This window comes from Mya arenaria, chromosome 9, assembly GCF_026914265.1.
Source record: "Mya arenaria isolate MELC-2E11 chromosome 9, ASM2691426v1".
Taxonomy (NCBI): domain Eukaryota; kingdom Metazoa; phylum Mollusca; class Bivalvia; order Myida; family Myidae; genus Mya; species Mya arenaria.
Window position 1 is genome coordinate 73,323,345 of NC_069130.1, and position 19,557 is coordinate 73,342,901.

At 38.1% G+C, this 19,557-nt stretch overlaps 1 long non-coding RNA gene and 1 pseudogene across 1 annotated transcript; both read left to right on the forward strand.

The window, feature by feature from the left end:
* LOC128246367 (uncharacterized) overlaps nt 1-19,557 on the forward strand; it is a 111,968-nt pseudogene that overhangs the window by 86,354 nt on the left and 6,057 nt on the right.
* On the forward strand, nt 878-15,323 carry LOC128245521 (uncharacterized). Its single transcript, XR_008263167.1, has 13 exons — nt 878-992; nt 1,399-1,518; nt 3,343-3,458; nt 3,866-3,985; nt 5,659-5,774; nt 6,181-6,300; nt 8,124-8,239; nt 8,646-8,765; nt 10,436-10,551; nt 10,958-11,077; nt 12,898-13,013; nt 13,420-13,539; nt 15,208-15,323. It is a non-coding gene; the product is annotated as an uncharacterized LOC128245521 (long non-coding RNA).

Genomic DNA, 19,557 nt, shown 5'->3' on the forward strand with positions numbered 1-19,557 from the left:
CTCCTCGGGTGTAAAATACATATTTATTTATAGGTGCCACTCGTGGGATTTACTCAAATAAATCCTTTGACTATGGATTGAGCCGCAGAGTATTGCCCAGATTAATTTCTGGTGCCACTCACGGTAAATCTCCATAATAATGTTAGGGGCCCTCCTCGGGTGTAAAATACATATTTATTTATAGGTGCCACTCGTGGGATTTACTCAAAGAAATCCTTTGACTATAGGTTTGAGCCGCGGAGTATTGCCCAGATTAATTTCTGGTGCCACTCACGGTAAATCTCCATAATAATTTTAGGGGCCCTCCTCGCGTGTAAAATACATATTTATTTATAGGTGCCACTTTTGGGATTTACTCAAAGAAATCCTTTGACTATGGATTGAGCCGCGGAGTATTGCCCAGATTAATTTCTGGTGCCACTCACGGTAAATCTCCATAATAATTTTAGGGGCCCTCCTCGCGTGTAAAATACATATTTATTCATAGGTGCCACTCGTGGGATTTACTCAAATAATCCATTCACTATGGATTGAGCCGCGGAGTATCGCCCAGATTAATTTCTGGAGCCACTCACGGTTAATGGACGGTAGGTCCTCAAACTTGCCTTGGATGTTTGGTCTGACCAGTAGATGACCCCTTTTGATTTTGGGGCATTCAGGTGGGGGTGGGGGTGGGGGGGGGGCATAATGTTTAACAAACATCTCTTGTTAACTTGCATGTGCTATCCATGGGATATCTCTTTATTTATTGAAAATGCCACTCCTGTGTAAAATACATATTTAGAGCTTCATACATATTTTTGGTACCACCGTAGAGGTGTCTCCCTGTATATTTATGGGGCTAGCCTTTTGGTGAATGTGAATTTTTATTTATAGGACCACTGGTGGGAGGCGCTGTATTTAATTGTTGGAGTCAATGATCTTGAGGTCCAACTGTGACAACATCTACATACCTGCAGCAGCCGTCCTACTGACTTGTACATTAATAGCCGGTAAGAATTGTACCCAAAGAATCTCAGAAACAACATTACTGCAAAAAGAAGCATGACTTGTTTTGAAAATTTGTACTTCAAATTCTACCATACTGATTTTCATCTCTTCTTGTTTTCAAAGATGTTTTCATTGTTTGCATGCATGTGCTGGTAAATATCTTTGATTTTGTGCAAAGATGTCATTGTGGCACAGCAATGCATATGAATAGTAGTGAAAATGATGCTCAATACAGCCTTGTATTTTGGACACGAAATTTCTATTTGGAAGATTTCTGAAAGCTTATCATTACAACCTGGTTTCGTCACATAGCAGCATTTCTAGTTTATAAATAATACCCTACTATGTTTTTCATTTTATAAGAATATTGCATATTGATCCAATATGATTGGTATCTTTTCCTTACAGACAAATTGAACTGTGTCATCTTGGAAGCGTGTGTCAACAGAATTCTATCCAACCGCCAGTCGGTGACATTGCCAGAATTAAAACTGCATTGGGCCACTCACAGGAAGCTCCTTATTTATGGTACCTTATTTATTTATGGAGCCATCGTTTTTAGAGATATGTCTGTTTTTATTAGCTCACTGTCTATTGCCCAGATTAATTTCTGGAGCCACTCACGGTAAATCTCACAGGAACCTCCTTATTTATAGTACCTTATTTATTTATTTATGGAGCCATCGTTTTAAGAGATATGTCTGTTTTTATTAGCTCACAAATTGCTCAAGGTGAGCTACCGTGTTCGGTCTTTGTCTGTCTATTGCCCACATTAATTTCTGGAGCCACTCACGGTAAATCTCTGTAATAATTTTAGGGGCCGCCCTCGGGTGTAAAATACATATTTATTCATAGGACCAGCTTATTATTTACTTATGGGTGTACCCAAGGGGTATCCCCATATATTAATTGATGGTGCCACTCATGGCATTTACTCAAAGAAATCCTTTGACTATGGATTGAGCCGCGGAGTATTGCCCAGTTTAATTTCTGGTGCCACTCACGGTAAATCTCCATAATAATTTTAGGGGCCCTCCTCGGGTGTAAAATACATATTTATTTATAGGTGCCACTCGTGGGATTTACTCAAAGAAATCCTTTGACTATGGATTGAGCCGCGGAGTATTGCCCAGAATAATTTCTGGTGCCACTCACGGTAAATCTCCATAATAATTTTAGGGGCCCTCCTAGGGTGTAAAATACATATTTATTTATAGGTGCCACTCGTGGGATTTACTCAAAGAAATCCTTTGACTATGGATTGAGCCGCGGAGTATTGCCCAGATTAATTTCTGGTGCCACTCACGGTAAATCTCCATAATAATTTTAGGGGCCCTCCTCGGGTGTAAAATACATATTTATTTATAGGTGCCACTCGTGGGATTTACTCAAAGAAATCCTTTGACTATGGATTGAGCCGCGGAGTATTGCCCAGAATAATTTCTGGTGCCACTCACGGTAAATCTCCATAATAATTTTAGGGGCCCTCCTCGGGTGTAAAATACATATTTATTTATAGGTGCCACTCGTGGGATTTACTCAAATAAATCCTTTGACTATGGATTGAGCCGCGGAGTATTGCCCAGATTAATTTCTGGTGCCACTCACGGTAAATCTCCATAATAATTTTAGGGGCCCTCCTCGGGTGTAAAATACATATTTATTTATAGGTGCCACTCGTGGGATTTACTCAAAGAAATCCTTTGACTATGGATTGAGCCGCGGAGTATTGCCCAGATTAATTTCTGGTGCCACTCACGGTAAATCTCCATAATAATTTTAGGGGTCCTCCTCGCGTGTAAAATACATATTTATTTATAGGTGCCACTTTTGGGATTTACTCAAAGAAATCCTTTGACTATGGATTGAGCCGCGGAGTATTGCCCAGATTAATTTCTGGTGCCACTCACGGTAAATCTCCATAATAATTTTAGGGGCCCTCCTCGCGTGTAAAATACATATTTATTCATAGGTGCCACTCGTGGGATTTACTCAAATAATCCATTCACTATGGATTGAGCCGCGGAGTATCGCCCAGATTAATTTCTGGAGCCACTCACGGTTAATGGACGGTAGGTCCTCAAACTTGCCTTGGAGGTTTGGTCTGACCAGTAGATGACCCCTTTTGATTTTGGGGCATTCAGGTGGGGGGGGGGGGGCATAATGTTTAACAAACATCTCTTGTTAACTTGCATGTGCTATCCATGGGATATCTCTTTATTTATTGAAAATGCCACTCCTGTGTAAAATACATATTTAGAGCTTCATACATATTTTTGGTACCACCGTAGAGGTGTCTCCCTGTATATTTATGGGGCTAGCCTTTTGGTGAATGTGAATTTTTATTTATAGGACCACTGGTGGGAGGCGCTGTATTTAATTGTTGGAGTCAATGATCTTGAGGTCCAACTGTGACAACATCTACATACCTGCAGCAGCCGTCCTACTGACTTGTACATTAATAGCCGGTAAGAATTGTACCCAAAGAATCTCAGAAACAACATTACTGCAAAAAGAAGCATGACTTGTTTTGAAAATTTGTACTTCAAATTCTACCATACTGATTTTCATCTCTTCTTGTTTTCAAAGATGTTTTCATTGTTTGCATGCATGTGCTGGTAAATATCTTTGATTTTGTGCAAAGATGTCATTGTGGCACAGCAATGCATATGAATAGTCAGTGAAAATGATGCTCAATACAGCCTTGTATTTTGGACACGAAATTTCTATTTGGAAGATTTCTGAAAGCTTATCATTACAACCTGGTTTCGTCACATAGCAGCATTTCTAGTTTATAAATAATACCCTACTATGTTTTTCATTTTATAAGAATATTGCATATTGATCCAATATGATTGGTATCTTTTCCTTACAGACAAATTGAACTGTGTCATCTTGGAAGCGTGTGTCAACAGAATTCTATCCAACCGCCAGTCGGTGACATTGCCAGAATTAAAACTGCATTGGGCCACTCACAGGAAGCTCCTTATTTATGGTACCTTATTTATTTATGGAGCCATCGTTTTTAGAGATATGTCTGTTTTTATTAGCTCACTGTCTATTGCCCAGATTAATTTCTGGAGCCACTCACGGTAAATCTCACAGGAACCTCCTTATTTATAGTACCTTATTTATTTATTTATGGAGCCATCGTTTTAAGAGATATGTCTGTTTTTATTAGCTCACAAATTGCTCAAGGTGAGCTACAGTGTTCGGTCTTTGTCTGTCTATTGCCCACATTAATTTCTGGAGCCACTCACGGTAAATCTCTGTAATAATTTTAGGGGCCGCCCTCGGGTGTAAAATACATATTTATTCATAGGACCAGCTTATTATTTACTTATGGGTGTATCCAAGGGGTAATCCCCATATATTAATTGATGGTGCCACTCATGGCATTTACTCAAAGAAATCCTTTGACTATGGATTGAGCCGCGGAGTATTGCCCAGTTTAATTTCTGGTGCCACTCACGGTAAATCTCCATAATAATTTTAGGGGCCCTCCTCAGGTGTAAAATACATATTTATTTATAGGTGCCACTCGTGGGATTTACTCAAAGAAATCCTTTGACTATGGATTGAGCCGCGGAGTATTGCCCAGAATAATTTCTGGTGCCACTCACGGTAAATCTCCATAATAATTTTAGGGGCCCTCCTCGGATGTAAAATACGTATTTATTTATAGGTGCCACTCGTGGGATTTACTCAAAGAAATCCTTTGACTATGGATTGAGCCGCGGAGTATTGCCCAGATTAATTTCTGATGCCACTCACGGTAAATCTCCATAATAATTTTAGGGGCCCTCCTCGGGTGTAAAATACATATTTATTTATAGGTGCCACTCGTGGGATTTACTCAAAGAAATCCTTTGACTATGGATTGAGCCGCGGAGTATTGCCCAGATTAATTTCTGGTGCCACTCACGGTAAATCTCCATAATAATTTTAGGGGCCCTCCTCGGGTGTAAAATACATATTTATTTATAGGTGCCACTCGTGGGATTTACTCAAAGAAATCCTTTGACTATGGATTGAGCCGCGGAGTATTGCCCAGAATAATTTCTGGTGCCACTCACGGTAAATCTCCATAATAATTTTAGGGGTCCTCCTCGCGTGTAAAATACATATTTATTTATAGGTGCCACTTTTGGGATTTACTCAAAGAAATCCTTTGACTATGGATTGAGCCGCGGAGTATTGCCCAGATTAATTTCTGGTGCCACTCACGGTAAATCTCCATAATAATTTTAGGGGCCCTCCTCGCGTGTAAAATACATATTTATTCATAGGTGCCACTCGTGGGATTTACTCAAATAATCCATTCACTATGGATTGAGCCGCGGAGTATCGCCCAGATTAATTTCTGGAGCCACTCACGGTTAATGGACGGTAGGTCCTCAAACTTGCCTTGGAGGTTTGGTCTGACCAGTAGATGACCCCTTTTGATTTTGGGGCATTCAGGTGGGGGGGGGGGGCATAATGTTTAACAAACATCTCTTGTTAACTTGCATGTGCTATCCATGGGATATCTCTTTATTTATTGAAAATGCCACTCCTGTGTAAAATACATATTTAGAGCTTCATACATATTTTTGGTACCACCGTAGAGGTGTCTCCCTGTATATTTATGGGGCTAGCCTTTTGGTGAATGTGAATTTTTATTTATAGGACCACTGGTGGGAGGCGCTGTATTTAATTGTTGGAGTCAATGATCTTGAGGTCCAACTGTGACAACATCTACATACCTGCAGCAGCCGTCCTACTGACTTGTACATTAATAGCCGGTAAGAATTGTACCCAAAGAATCTCAGAAACAACATTACTGCAAAAAGAAGCATGACTTGTTTTGAAAATTTGTACTTCAAATTCTACCATACTGATTTTCATCTCTTCTTGTTTTCAAAGATGTTTTCATTGTTTGCATGCATGTGCTGGTAAATATCTTTGATTTTGTGCAAAGATGTCATTGTGGCACAGCAATGCATATGAATAGCAGTGAAAATGATGCTCAATACAGCCTTGTATTTTGGACACGAAATTTCTATTTGGAAGATTTCTGAAAGCTTATCATTACAACCTGGTTTCGTCACATAGCAGCATTTCTAGTTTATAAATAATACCCTACTATGTTTTTCATTTTATAAGAATATTGCATATTGATCCAATATGATTGGTATCTTTTCCTTACAGACAAATTGAACTGTGTCATCTTGGAAGCGTGTGTCAACAGAATTCTATCCAACCGCCAGTCGGTGACATTGCCAGAATTAAAACTGCATTGGGCCACTCACAGGAAGCTCCTTATTTATGGTACCTTATTTATTTATGGAGCCATCGTTTTTAGAGATATGTCTGTTTTTATTAGCTCACTGTCTATTGCCCAGATTAATTTCTGGAGCCACTCACGGTAAATCTCACAGGAACCTCCTTATTTATAGTACCTTATTTATTTATTTATGGAGCCATCGTTTTAAGAGATATGTCTGTTTTTATTAGCTCACAAATTGCTCAAGGTGAGCTACCGTGTTCGGTCTTTGTCTGTCTATTGCCCACATTAATTTCTGGAGCCACTCACGGTAAATCTCTGTAATAATTTTAGGGGCCGCCCTCGGGTGTAAAATACATATTTATTCATAGGACCAGCTTATTATTTACTTATGGGTGTACCCAAGGGGTATCCCCATATATTAATTGATGGTGCCACTCATGGCATTTACTCAAAGAAATCCTTTGACTATGGATTGAGCCGCGGAGTATTGCCCAGTTTAATTTCTGGTGCCACTCACGGTAAATCTCCATAATAATTTTAGGGGCCCTCCTCGGGTGTAAAATACATATTTATTTATAGGTGCCACTCGTGGGATTTACTCAAAGAAATCCTTTGACTATGGATTGAGCCGCGGAGTATTGCCCAGAATAATTTCTGGTGCCACTCACGGTAAATCTCCATAATAATTTTAGGGGCCCTCCTAGGGTGTAAAATACATATTTAGTTATAGGTGCCACTCGTGGGATTTACTCAAAGAAATCCTTTGACTATGGATTGAGCCGCGGAGTATTGCCCAGATTAATTTCTGGTGCCACTCACGGTAAATCTCCATAATAATTTTAGGGGCCCTCCTCGGGTGTAAAATACATATTTATTTATAGGTGCCACTCGTGGGATTTACTCAAAGAAATCCTTTGACTATGGATTGAGCCGCGGAGTATTGCCCAGAATAATTTCTGGTGCCACTCACGGTAAATCTCCATAATAATTTTAGGGGCCCTCCTCGGGTGTAAAATACATATTTATTTATAGGTGCCACTCGTGGGATTTACTCAAATAAATCCTTTGACTATGGATTGAGCCGCGGAGTATTGCCCAGATTAATTTCTGGTGCCACTCACGGTAAATCTCCATAATAATTTTAGGGGCCCTCCTCGGGTGTAAAATACATATTTATTTATAGGTGCCACTCGTGGGATTTACTCAAAGAAATCCTTTGACTATGGATTGAGCCGCGGAGTATTGCCCAGATTAATTTCTGGTGCCACTCACGGTAAATCTCCATAATAATTTTAGGGGTCCTCCTCGCGTGTAAAATACATATTTATTTATAGGTGCCACTTTTGGGATTTACTCAAAGAAATCCTTTGACTATGGATTGAGCCGCGGAGTATTGCCCAGATTAATTTCTGGTGCCACTCACGGTAAATCTCCATAATAATTTTAGGGGCCCTCCTCGCGTGTAAAATACATATTTATTCATAGGTGCCACTCGTGGGATTTACTCAAATAATCCATTCACTATGGATTGAGCCGCGGAGTATCGCCCAGATTAATTTCTGGAGCCACTCACGGTTAATGGACGGTAGGTCCTCAAACTTGCCTTGGAGGTTTGGTCTGACCAGTAGATGACCCCTTTTGATTTTGGGGCATTCAGGTGGGGGGGGGGGGCATAATGTTTAACAAACATCTCTTGTTAACTTGCATGTGCTATCCATGGGATATCTCTTTATTTATTGAAAATGCCACTCCTGTGTAAAATACATATTTAGAGCTTCATACATATTTTTGGTACCACCGTAGAGGTGTCTCCCTGTATATTTATGGGGCTAGCCTTTTGGTGAATGTGAATTTTTATTTATAGGACCACTGGTGGGAGGCGCTGTATTTAATTGTTGGAGTCAATGATCTTGAGGTCCAACTGTGACAACATCTACATACCTGCAGCAGCCGTCCTACTGACTTGTACATTAATAGCCGGTAAGAATTGTACCCAAAGAATCTCAGAAACAACATTACTGCAAAAAGAAGCATGACTTGTTTTGAAAATTTGTACTTCAAATTCTACCATACTGATTTTCATCTCTTCTTGTTTTCAAAGATGTTTTCATTGTTTGCATGCATGTGCTGGTAAATATCTTTGATTTTGTGCAAAGATGTCATTGTGGCACAGCAATGCATATGAATAGCAGTGAAAATGATGCTCAATACAGCCTTGTATTTTGGACACGAAATTTCTATTTGGAAGATTTCTGAAAGCTTATCATTACAACCTGGTTTCGTCACATAGCAGCATTTCTAGTTTATAAATAATACCCTACTATGTTTTTCATTTTATAAGAATATTGCATATTGATCCAATATGATTGGTATCTTTTCCTTACAGACAAATTGAACTGTGTCATCTTGGAAGCGTGTGTCAACAGAATTCTATCCAACCGCCAGTCGGTGACATTGCCAGAATTAAAACTGCATTGGGCCACTCACAGGAAGCTCCTTATTTATGGTACCTTATTTATTTATGGAGCCATCGTTTTTAGAGATATGTCTGTTTTTATTAGCTCACTGTCTATTGCCCAGATTAATTTCTGGAGCCACTCACGGTAAATCTCACAGGAACCTCCTTATTTATAGTACCTTATTTATTTATTTATGGAGCCATCGTTTTAAGAGATATGTCTGTTTTTATTAGCTCACAAATTGCTCAAGGTGAGCTACAGTGTTCGGTCTTTGTCTGTCTATTGCCCACATTAATTTCTGGAGCCACTCACGGTAAATCTCTGTAATAATTTTAGGGGCCGCCCTCGGGTGTAAAATACATATTTATTCATAGGACCAGCTTATTATTTACTTATGGGTGTATCCAAGGGGAACCCCCATATATTAATTGATGGTGCCACTCATGGCATTTACTCAAAGAAATCCTTTGACTATGGATTGAGCCGCGGAGTATTGCCCAGTTTAATTTCTGGTGCCACTCACGGTAAATCTCCATAATAATTTTAGGGGCCCTCCTCAGGTGTAAAATACATATTTATTTATAGGTGCCACTCGTGGGATTTACTCAAAGAAATCCTTTGACTATGGATTGAGCCGCGGAGTATTGCCCAGAATAATTTCTGGTGCCACTCACGGTAAATCTCCATAATAATTTTAGGGGCCCTCCTCGGATGTAAAATACGTATTTATTTATAGGTGCCACTCGTGGGATTTACTCAAAGAAATCCTTTGACTATGGATTGAGCCGCGGAGTATTGCCCAGATTAATTTCTGATGCCACTCACGGTAAATCTCCATAATAATTTTAGGGGCCCTCCTCGGGTGTAAAATACATATTTATTTATAGGTGCCACTCGTGGGATTTACTCAAAGAAATCCTTTGACTATGGATTGAGCCGCGGAGTATTGCCCAGATTAATTTCTGGTGCCACTCACGGTAAATCTCTATAATAATTTTAGGGGCCCTCCTCGGGTGTAAAATACATATTTATTTATAGGTGCCACTCGTGGGATTTACTCAAAGAAATCCTTTGACTATGGATTGAGCCGCGGAGTATTGCCCAGAATAATTTCTGGTGCCACTCACGGTAAATCTCCATAATAATTTTAGGGGTCCTCCTCGCGTGTAAAATACATATTTATTTATAGGTGCCACTTTTGGGATTTACTCAAAGAAATCCTTTGACTATGGATTGAGCCGCGGAGTATTGCCCAGATTAATTTCTGGTGCCACTCACGGTAAATCTCCATAATAATTTTAGGGGCCCTCCTCGCGTGTAAAATACATATTTATTCATAGGTGCCACTCGTGGGATTTACTCAAATAATCCATTCACTATGGATTGAGCCGCGGAGTATCGCCCAGATTAATTTCTGGAGCCACTCACGGTTAATGGACGGTAGGTCCTCAAACTTGCCTTGGAGGTTTGGTCTGACCAGTAGATGACCCCTTTTGATTTTGGGGCATTCAGGTGGGGGGGGGGCATAATGTTTAACAAACATCTCTTGTTAACTTGCATGTGCTATCCATGGGATATCTCTTTATTTATTGAAAATGCCACTCCTGTGTAAAATACATATTTAGAGCTTCATACATATTTTTGGTACCACCGTAGAGGTGTCTCCCTGTATATTTATGGGGCTAGCCTTTTGGTGAATGTGAATTTTTATTTATAGGACCACTGGTGGGAGGCGCTGTATTTAATTGTTGGAGTCAATGATCTTGAGGTCCAACTGTGACAACATCTACATACCTGCAGCAGCCGTCCTACTGACTTGTACATTAATAGCCGGTAAGAATTGTACCCAAAGAATCTCAGAAACAACATTACTGCAAAAAGAAGCATGACTTGTTTTGAAAATTTGTACTTCAAATTCTACCATACTGATTTTCATCTCTTCTTGTTTTCAAAGATGTTTTCATTGTTTGCATGCATGTGCTGGTAAATATCTTTGATTTTGTGCAAAGATGTCATTGTGGCACAGCAATGCATATGAATAGCAGTGAAAATGATGCTCAATACAGCCTTGTATTTTGGACACGAAATTTCTATTTGGAAGATTTCTGAAAGCTTATCATTACAACCTGGTTTCGTCACATAGCAGCATTTCTAGTTTATAAATAATACCCTACTATGTTTTTCATTTTATAAGAATATTGCATATTGATCCAATATGATTGGTATCTTTTCCTTACAGACAAATTGAACTGTGTCATCTTGGAAGCGTGTGTCAACAGAATTCTATCCAACCGCCAGTCGGTGACATTGCCAGAATTAAAACTGCATTGGGCCACTCACAGGAAGCTCCTTATTTATGGTACCTTATTTATTTATGGAGCCATCGTTTTTAGAGATATGTCTGTTTTTATTAGCTCACTGTCTATTGCCCAGATTAATTTCTGGAGCCACTCACGGTAAATCTCACAGGAACCTCCTTATTTATAGTACCTTATTTATTTATTTATGGAGCCATCGTTTTAAGAGATATGTCTGTTTTTATTAGCTCACAAATTGCTCAAGGTGAGCTACCGTGTTCGGTCTTTGTCTGTCTATTGCCCACATTAATTTCTGGAGCCACTCACGGTAAATCTCTGTAATAATTTTAGGGGCCGCCCTCGGGTGTAAAATACATATTTATTCATAGGACCAGCTTATTATTTACTTATGGGTGTACCCAAGGGGTATCCCCATATATTAATTGATGGTGCCACTCATGGCATTTACTCAAAGAAATCCTTTGACTATGGATTGAGCCGCGGAGTATTGCCCAGTTTAATTTCTGGTGCCACTCACGGTAAATCTCCATAATAATTTTAGGGGCCCTCCTCGGGTGTAAAATACATATTTATTTATAGGTGCCACTCGTGGGATTTACTCAAAGAAATCCTTTGACTATGGATTGAGCCGCGGAGTATTGCCCAGAATAATTTCTGGTGCCACTCACGGTAAATCTCCATAATAATTTTAGGGGCCCTCCTAGGGTGTAAAATACATATTTAGTTATAGGTGCCACTCGTGGGATTTACTCAAAGAAATCCTTTGACTATGGATTGAGCCGCGGAGTATTGCCCAGATTAATTTCTGGTGCCACTCACGGTAAATCTCCATAATAATTTTAGGGGCCCTCCTCGGGTGTAAAATACATATTTATTTATAGGTGCCACTCGTGGGATTTACTCAAAGAAATCCTTTGACTATGGATTGAGCCGTGGAGTATTGCCCAGAATAATTTCTGGTGCCACTCACGGTAAATCTCCATAATAATTTTAGGGGCCCTCCTCGGGTGTAAAATACATATTTATTTATAGGTGCCACTCGTGGGATTTACTCAAATAAATCCTTTGACTATGGATTGAGCCGCGGAGTATTGCCCAGATTAATTTCTGGTGCCACTCACGGTAAATCTCCATAATAATTTTAGGGGCCCTCCTCGGGTGTAAAATACATATTTATTTATAGGTGCCACTCGTGGGATTTACTCAAAGAAATCCTTTGACTATGGATTGAGCTGCGGAGTATTGCCCAGATTAATTTCTGGTGCCACTCACGGTAAATCTCCATAATAATTTTAGGGGTCCTCCTCGCGTGTAAAATACATATTTATTTATAGGTGCCACTTTTGGGATTTACTCAAAGAAATCCTTTGACTATGGATTGAGCCGCGGAGGATTGCCCAGATTAATTTCTGGTGCCACTCACGGTAAATCTCCATAATAATTTTAGGGGCCCTCCTCGCGTGTAAAATACATATTTATTCATAGGTGCCACTCGTGGGATTTACTCAAATAATCCATTCACTATGGATTGAGCCGCGGAGTATCGCCCAGATTAATTTCTGGAGCCACTCACGGTTAATGGACGGTAGGTCCTCAAACTTGCCTTGGAGGTTTGGTCTGACCAGTAGATGACCCCTTTTGATTTTGGGGCATTCAGGTGGGGGGGGGCATAATGTTTAACAAACATCTCTTGTTAACTTGCATGTGCTATCCATGGGATATCTCTTTATTTATTGAAAATGCCACTCCTGTGTAAAATACATATTTAGAGCTTCATACATATTTTTGGTACCACCGTAGAGGTGTCTCCCTGTATATTTATGGGGCTAGCCTTTTGGTGAATGTGAATTTTTATTTATAGGACCACTGGTGGGAGGCGCTGTATTTAATTGTTGGAGTCAATGATCTTGAGGTCCAACTGTGACAACATCTACATACCTGCAGCAGCCGTCCTACTGACTTGTACATTAATAGCCGGTAAGAATTGTACCCAAAGAATCTCAGAAACAACATTACTGCAAAAAGAAGCATGACTTGTTTTGAAAATTTGTACTTCAAATTCTACCATACTGATTTTCATCTCTTCTTGTTTTCAAAGATGTTTTCATTGTTTGCATGCATGTGCTGGTAAATATCTTTGATTTTGTGCAAAGATGTCATTGTGGCACAGCAATGCATATGAATAGCAGTGAAAATGATGCTCAATACAGCCTTGTATTTTGGACACGAAATTTCTATTTGGAAGATTTCTGAAAGCTTATCATTACAACCTGGTTTCGTCACATAGCAGCATTTCTAGTTTATAAATAATACCCTACTATGTTTTTCATTTTATAAGAATATTGCATATTGATCCAATATGATTGGTATCTTTTCCTTACAGACAAATTGAACTGTGTCATCTTGGAAGCGTGTGTCAACAGAATTCTATCCAACCGCCAGTCGGTGACATTGCCAGAATTAAAACTGCATTGGGCCACTCACAGGAAGCTCCTTATTTATGGTACCTTATTTATTTATGGAGCCATCGTTTTTAGAGATATGTCTGTTTTTATTAGCTCACTGTCTATTGCCCAGATTAATTTCTGGAGCCACTCACGGTAAATCTCACAGGAACCTCCTTATTTATAGTACCTTATTTATTTATTTATGGAGCCATCGTTTTAAGAGATATGTCTGTTTTTATTAGCTCACAAATTGCTCAAGGTGAGCTACAGTGTTCGGTCTTTGTCTGTCTATTGCCCACATTAATTTCTGGAGCCACTCACGGTAAATCTCTGTAATAATTTTAGGGGCCGCCCTCGGGTGTAAAATACATATTTATTCATAGGACCAGCTTATTATTTACTTATGGGTGTATCCAAGGGGAACCCCCATATATTAATTGATGGTGCCACTCATGGCATTTACTCAAAGAAATCCTTTGACTATGGATTGAGCCGCGGAGTATTGCCCAGTTTAATTTCTGGTGCCACTCACGGTAAATCTCCATAATAATTTTAGGGGCCCTCCTCAGGTGTAAAATACATATTTATTTATAGGTGCCACTCGTGGGATTTACTCAAAGAAATCCTTTGACTATGGATTGAGCCGCGGAGTATTGCCCAGAATAATTTCTGGTGCCACTCACGGTAAATCTCCATAATAATTTTAGGGGCCCTCCTCGGATGTAAAATACGTATTTATTTATAGGTGCCACTCGTGGGATTTACTCAAAGAAATCCTTTGACTATGGATTGAGCCGCGGAGTATTGCCCAGATTAATTTCTGATGCCACTCACGGTAAATCTCCATAATAATTTTAGGGGCCCTCCTCGGGTGTAAAATACATATTTATTTATAGGTGCCACTCGTGGGATTTACTCAAAGAAATCCTTTGACTATGGATTGAGCCGCGGAGTATTGCCCAGATTAATTTCTGGTGCCACTCACGGTAAATCTCCATAATAATTTTAGGGGCCCTCCTCGGGTGTAAAATACATATTTATTTATAGGTGCCACTCGTGGGATTTACTCAAAGAAATCCTTTGACTATGGATTGAGCCGCGGAGTATTGCCCAGAATAATTTCTGGTGCCACTCACGGTAAATCTCCATAATAATTTTAGGGGTCCTCCTCGCGTGTAAAATACATATTTATTTATAGGTGCCACTTTTGGGATTTACTCAAAGAAATCCTTTGACTATGGATTGAGCCGCGGAGTATTGCCCAGATTAATTTCTGGTGCCACTCACGGTAAATCTCCATAATAATTTTAGGGGCCCTCCTCGCGTGTAAAATACATATTTATTCATAGGTGCCACTCGTGGGATTTACTCAAATAATCCATTCACTATGGATTGAGCCGCGGAGTATCGCCCAGATTAATTTCTGGAGCCACTCACGGTTAATGGACAGTAGGTCCTCAAACTTGCCTTGGAGGTTTGGTCTGACCAGTAGATGACCCCTTTTGATTTTGGGGCATTCAGGTGGGGGGGGCATAATGTTTAACAAACATCTCTTGTTAACTTGCATGTGCTATCCATGGGATATCTCTTTATTTATTGAAAATGCCACTCCTGTGTAAAATACATATTTAGAGCTTCATACATATTTTTGGTACCACCGTAGAGGTGTCTCCCTGTATATTTATGGGGCTAGCCTTTTGGTGAATGTGAATTTTTATTTATAGGACCACTGGTGGGAGGCGCTGTATTTAATTGTTGGAGTCAATGATCTTGAGGTCCAACTGTGACAACATCTACATACCTGCAGCAGCCGTCCTACTGACTTGTACATTAATAGCCGGTAAGAATTGTACCCAAAGAATCTCAGAAACAACATTACTGCAAAAAGAAGCATGACTTGTTTTGAAAATTTGTACTTCAAATTCTACCATACTGATTTTCATCTCTTCTTGTTTTCAAAGATGTTTTCATTGTTTGCATGCATGTGCTGGTAAATATCTTTGATTTTGTGCAAAGATGTCATTGTGGCACAGCAATGCATATGAATAGTAGTGAAAATGATGCTCAATACAGCCTTGTATTTTGGACACGAAATTTCTATTTGGAAGATTTCTGAAAGCTTATCATTACAACCTGGTTTCGTCACATAGCAGCATTTCTAGTTTATAAATAATACCCTACTATGTTTTTCATTTTATAAGAATATTGCATATTGATCCAATATGATTGGTATCTTTTCCTTACAGACAAATTGAACTGTGTCATCTTAGAAGCGTGTGTCAACAGAATTCTATCCAACCGCCAGTCGGTGACATTGCCAGAATTAAAACTGCATTGGGCCACTCACAGAAACCTCCTTATTTATGGTACCTTATTTATTTATGGAGCCATCGTTTTTAGAGATATGTCTGTTTTTATTAGCTCACCAGAGCACAAATTGCTCAAGGTGAGCTACTGTGTTTGGTCTTTGTCTGTCTATCGCCCAGATTAATTTCTGGAGCCAATCACGGTAAATCTCCATAATAATTTTAGGGGCCGTCCTCGGATATAAAATACATATTTATTTATAGGTGCCACTTGTTCACCATTATGCCCCCAATTTGTACACAGGAGGAGGTAAGTCTTTCAAGCATATTATGCCCCTTCTTAGAATTTATGTTGAAGTTTGGGTACCACCTCAAATATTTTCAATGTCCATTGACATCTGGCTAGGAAACTTTGCACGCTTGTTCACCATCATACCCCCAACCTGTACACATGAGGAGGTAACTCTATTAAGCATTTTGACAAAAGTATGCCCCTTTTTCGACTTAGAATTTATGTTAAAGTTTGCGTACCACCTGAAATATTTTATATTCAATTTATGTAAATATCTCAGCACATCATGTATTGCATTGAAATCTAATCTAACAGTGATCCATGCATGCTTCGCAAAAACTTTTCAATCCATACACCGAAAAGCGGCGGAATAGTCGAGCGATCTTGTCTCTGTGACAGCTCTTGTTAAAGTAGGTTACTGAACAGATGGATGATATTTTTTTAAACATTTTGACAGTTCATGAGCTATTACTATCATTTATCACGACACATTCATTGTGAACAGGTCGAGGACCTCAAACATAATGGCGAACTGAGGCAAAGACGATGTTGGGGCAGAAAAGGTATCGCAAGACACCCAGATTGTATCCGTAAGTATAAGTATTTGTATTTACATTTTTTTCAAACATGAAAAAAGTAGTAAGGAAAACAGGCAAATATTTCCTTTGTGTTGACCTCATTATATTAGAGAATACTTTATTTCATTAAATTTAGATGAACTGCTTCATTCCTCTCTTATACTGTATATGTCCTTGTACATATGCTGGGTATGTGTATATTGGAGAAGCTTGCGCACTAAATAAGAACCATTTTCCACAATATTTTACAGCCTGTAAGTGTGATCTGTTTGGCTCAAGAGGTTCCTCATGTGACCAGGAAACAGGCCAGTGTGACTGTTTCTCCAACTACCTCATGTGTGAACGCTGCAGTGAGGGCCTGTATAACTTCCCCAACTGTGAAGGTATATAAGTTGTCTTTGATGTTATTTCTTCACAAGCATGATTATTGAATGTATGTTATTTATGTATCCTAGGTTTAAACATGAAAGGTGAAAGCTGAAAGGTACTTTTTTAGTGTTGCCTTCAAAACTAAACAAATGTTATCATTTATTTTATGAATACTATTACATGAGGTTATACCATATTGTACTGTCAGTTATGGATTTATTGGTCTGTTTTAAATGTTACATAATACACATCTTAAATTTGTTATATTATATTCTAAATAATTAGAATATCAGGACAGCATTAAGTAAACTGCACAAGGTATAAAAGTAAGGGTTATTCCATTTAAACATATAACCCACGGGGGGGGGGGGGGGGGTTGAGGCACTTTTGAACTAGACCTCCTCCCTACAGATAAGCAAATAAACCATTTGGGGTCCTACCTCGATTTGTTTTTATAGGAGCGGAATATCCCCCTTCAGAAGCAATTTAAAAGTATAAAAGGTTAAAATTTTAATTCACTGATCTTGCATAAGGCTTTTATGGATGCTGTTAATGATGACGCAGATTTTGAACCATTTCTGTTTTAATTCACAATATTTTTCAAAGATTTGAAGGGTTACTATCATTTTAATGTGAGACTCTAAAGGCACCATGTTTTATGGTTCAATCTATCTTGTTGCTGAAGACACATTGAAATCATCAATTTACCGCTATAGGAAGAATCACATGGCACATCTTCAGTCCATTTGTCAAAGAGAACTTGAGTTTAACTTTAATTCTTAAACATACACTTTATCCTTTTCTCAGAAATTGGCAAAAACTCTTCTTCAAGGGAGTTTGAAAGTCCCTTGACTTCAAGTTGGCAAAGAGATCTTATCACCCTAATGAGGCATCAGAAATTGATGTGAAATACAATTTAATGATGCAACTGTACTTATATTATACATTTTGATGAGAATCAGCATATAATTTATGCCATGAACTCTTTGTTTGTTTGTTGGCATATTTATCATTTTTGAAGTAAGTTTATGTGTTTATCTTAAAAAATAATTGGAAAACAAACAAAACATGGTTGTACAGATTTGTAATTTATTAAAATATCTTATAAATTATTGTTTATAGTATAAAACAGTATGTGCACATTGTAAATATTATTATTGAATAATTGTACCTGTAATAATAATAAGCGCTTAATTATAACTACTTCTAATTTATACATATATGACTATCAATAACATGGCTCAAAAAACAACAACAGCCTAACAAACACAACCAATAAATAGAGGTCCATCCATTAATGCAGTCCAATCAACACCTATGGTCAAACCAACACTTACAATCTATTAATAGTTGTTTAAACAACACTCATGGTCCAATCAATATATATTGCCATCCAGAAACAATAGTTGTCCAACCAACAGTAGCAGTTCAAACATCACTAGCTGTCCATTACACTTGATGTCCATCCAAGGGTTCACCCAACTACAGTTCGCGGCTTAGCGCAAAACGGTTGTAACTGACATTTTTTCCAAAAGGGATATTTTCTTATTTTTTAATCTATTTAACAAGCCTCCATAATATCCCAAAAAATTAGCTCTGTAATCTAAGGATAAATGTATATAAAGACATATTTGTCAAAAGATTGTATCTGAAAATGGCCATTTATTTTTATGCAAAACGGTTGTAACTGCACTTTAACAACCATTTTGCTCAGAAAACTTTGAGTTAATAAACCATTGGGATGGGATGAAACTCTAATATCATGATGACATCTTTGATGATTATTTAACATTTTTATTAAGGGCAGACAGTCAAATTGATGAAAAATGATTTGTTTTTAAAATAAACTCCAAATAAATTGAAAAAAATGCATGTTTAAACATCACAGTTATGAACAATATCTCATGTTTTATTCCTTTAGTCCTATCAATTCATTTATGTTAATAATTTTTATGATAAATTGTCCATAAGATAAAAATGTCATATATTTAGGAAAAAGAATTGAAAAATTTGATAGTATTTTTAGGCTCTTGCTAAAGAAAAAAATATGATTAGGAAAGTGAACTTAAGTTTAAAATTAAATATCCCTTCTAAGAATTTAGCTTTCCATGTAAAGCTCAGACATGATTTTAAAACAGAAAAAGAATGTGTATTTTTTACAATAATATTGTTTCTCTTAGTAGTTTTTATTTGTAAATATTTATTTATATTTTATGGCCTTTTTATGGTAAAATGAGTTTGCAGGTTAAAATTTCATATTTTGGCAATATTGACATGTTTTGTACACAGAATCATAAGTTTTATAAACTAATGAAAAACAAAGGCAATTGATCTAATGATTAAGGTACATCATAAATGGTGAAAACAATTTAATTCCCCTACTATTTCAAGGAGAATGTTATATACTTTAACTTAATATGTCATATCCTATAACACGCTTATTTCCAGCGGGAAAACTTTCTCCAATGGAAGCTATTTTGCAACCGATTTATTGCATTTCTTGACACCTTCCAAGTCAAAAATAAATTC